The sequence below is a fragment of the Aegilops tauschii genome, chromosome 2 (assembly GCF_002575655.3).
Source record: "Aegilops tauschii subsp. strangulata cultivar AL8/78 chromosome 2, Aet v6.0, whole genome shotgun sequence".
Classification (NCBI taxonomy): domain Eukaryota; kingdom Viridiplantae; phylum Streptophyta; class Magnoliopsida; order Poales; family Poaceae; genus Aegilops; species Aegilops tauschii.
The window spans coordinates 633,521,039-633,524,220 of NC_053036.3; positions in this window are offsets into that span (position 1 = coordinate 633,521,039).

The following is a 3,182-nucleotide window of genomic DNA, read 5'->3' on the forward strand; positions in this document are numbered from 1 at the left end:
CACTGATGGTACCGCCGAGGATGACCCCACTGATGCCACCACTGATGGTGCCGCCGAGGATGCCACCACTGATGATGGCGGCGCACGCACAGATGGCAGCCAACCGAAGAGGCAACGGAAGGACCGGCGCCCGACCGTGCTCCGCACCCTCAAGGAGGAAGTTACTGAAGTGGACTCCGACGGGAATCCAACGGCGCCCGAACGAATAGTCAAGGGGTACTCGCTTCAGCTCGGGTGCATTCTCCGGAGCACCGTCTCGATCAACACCGAGAACCTGAGGCATCCTGACCGAGGGAATTTGCGCAACCTCCTCTTCACGAAGCTGCACGAACGATACAAGTTCCCCGCTGAATTTGAAAACACAAGCCTCAAAGGGAATAAAGTGAACAATGCTGCCCTCACGAAGATGAGCAAGGCCCTGTCTACTTGGAAAAGCAATGTGAAGAGAATGATCGAGAAAGGTGAGAGTTATGAGAAGATCAAGGAGAAAAATCCTTCGATCACCGAAGATGACTACAACGACTTCAAGATCAATTGCTCGAGCACCGCAAACTCCGAATCAAGTAAGTGGGGGAAAGAAATGCGGGAGCTGAACTTAGGGGAACACACACTCGGTCCCGGCGGTTACAGAGTGGCGGAGCCTATATGGGACAAGGAGGAGGCGGACCGTGCCGAGCAAGGCCTACCGCCCCTCTTCGATAAATACGGTGACAAGCAGACCAGGAACTTTGTCAGGGCCCGGTACAAGAAGGACCCGAAAACAAAGGAGCTTACCACGGATCCGAAGACCAGGGCGCTTGAGCTTGTTCTGGTAAGGAATACACCCCCGCGTAATTAGCTCCATATGGTTGCATTCTAATTAATGAAGCCAAATTTCTAAATGGTTCACATTCCTTCCGCAGGCGACTGAAAGCAGTAGCGCGGGGTCGACTAAGAGCAACCCTTGGGACACCACTCTAAATAGGGCGTTGAATGTAATGAAGAACAAGGATAAGCTCAGTAAGCCGACGTCAGCTGGTCGTGTGGCCGGCAAAGGCTTGTCGACAAAATGGTCGTCATACTATAACACTGGTGGGCGAAAGGAGAAAAAGACTAGCTCGGAAAGCCAGGCGCGCGAGGTTCAAGAACTCAGGGCACAGGTGGCGCGGATTCCGGAGATTGTCCAAGAGCAAGTGCAACAACAACTCGGAGCGACGATCACCGCCATTGTGCCTACCTTGATCCAGGGGATTAGTGCGTGGATTGCGGGCGGCCAACAGGGGCCGCCCCTGATTCCTAGCTGCACGGCCAGCAACTCGCAGAACGCGATGGCGGGGCCATTGGTGTCTCCGGCGGAGGCGGCATTGGTGTCTCCGACGCCGGCACGGGAGCTTAATGCACCCGGGTGTACGCCGGTCGGCACCTCTGCAGCAAGCGGCCCCTCCGTCAACTGCACGCCCGCCGTTGGTGGTGCCTCGACATTAGCCGAGCTCGACGCCATCATCATGGTAACTAATTAAGCCTCTCTCGGCCGAGGACTTCATCTCCTTGCCTTTGACTGGGCATCCCTAACGCCCTACATGTTTTCGCAGGGCGCCGCCGACGTTCCGTGCACTCTCCTGCACTTCGTGAACAACGAGTTGGTCGATGTCGCCAAGGGCAAAATCGTTCAACCGGGCAACCCCTTGTTCCACGGTACCCAGATGCCACCCAACTTGTTTAGGGTTCAACTGGTTCGGGTGCTGCCAGGCTGCGACGAGTTGTTACCTCCGATTCGACCCATCAGGGCCGACGATGATGACGTGATGACCCTCAGCGCCTGCCTGAGCTGGCCCCTGCTTTGGCCGAAGAGCCAGATTCGTTTGGGGGCGGGGGTCACCACCCCAAAGACAACACCGCCAGTCGTGCCGACGCCAAGTCGGCCCCATGGCAAGACCGCCGCAACGGTGCCGGACATCCCTATGCCACTGGATCCAAACATGCATATGGCACAGGATCAGAACGACGACGACGACGATACATTTGCCAACGTCGATCAGTACTTTGCCGATCATGGGGACGGTGGCGACTTCATGGGGCCTCCTTCTCAAGAACCCAACCCAACAAAAGACGTGTGCGATCTAGCTGGTACCGCGGAGAAGCCAAGTTGCAACAGGCGTCGTCTGCAGTTCAGCTCTCAGGAGACGCCTCCAGCTGCCGACTTCACCGAGCCTCAGATAGGCGAGGTGCGAAATATGATCAGCCCCAACACACTCAAGAAGGCAGTCTGTGAGCAGAACTCGGTCCCATTACAGGAGAAGAAGAAGGCACGCAAAAGAAAGACTAACAAGGGTGCGGGCCAGCCGGCACCGAGTACGATCCGTGCTCAGGACGGGCCACCTTCAACTGCGGATATCTCGAGGAGGGTGCATGTGGCGGGTAGGCCGATGCTACCGAGAAATATGCTCGATGCTGCAACCGGTGCTATGCGGAGTCTGCATGACAGTGTTCTTTCTTTGGAGAAGCGGCGTCTCGGAGAGAAGGATGTGGCATACCCGGTTTTCGCGGCCAAGGTGCCAGAGGGCAAGGGCTTTGTGGATAACTCCATCGGGGGTACGATCGTCCTGCGGTTTGATGACATCCACGCTATGTTGAACCTTCATCCGCTGCACTACACCTTCGTTCGGCTATTTTCGCTGAGTATGGAGATGCGGATCATTCGCGACAAGACCCCGGACATCGTGATAGTCGACCCCTTCTACATGCGTGCCAAGATCTTGGGCAGCGCTGGGGACCGGCAAGTCGCGAGTTCTTACCTCGAAGGCGTCATTCTGGCAAACCAAGATAAGGATAACTTCCTCGTGCCTTACTTTCCCGAGTAAGTCCTCCCCTCAACCGCCCCGTAACATATGAATTCTTAGATTTCGATCGTTTTTCTTTTAACATTCCGTGTTTTCTGCAGTGACACACATTGCACGCTCATCCTCCTAAGCCCCAAATATTCCATGGCCACGTATTTCGACCCGGACCGTCAGTCGAACGTAGACTACACAAATGTCAAGAAGGTTCTTGATGATGTTCTCCCCGGCTACGTCAAATCTGGAGGCACCTTCACCAGGCCTATTCGTAAGTACGGCAAGCACGTGTTCTCCCACAATACGACGTTCTGCTGCGTCAAGCAGCCGCCTGGCGGTCAGAAGGGTGCCTACTACGCCATCCATCAC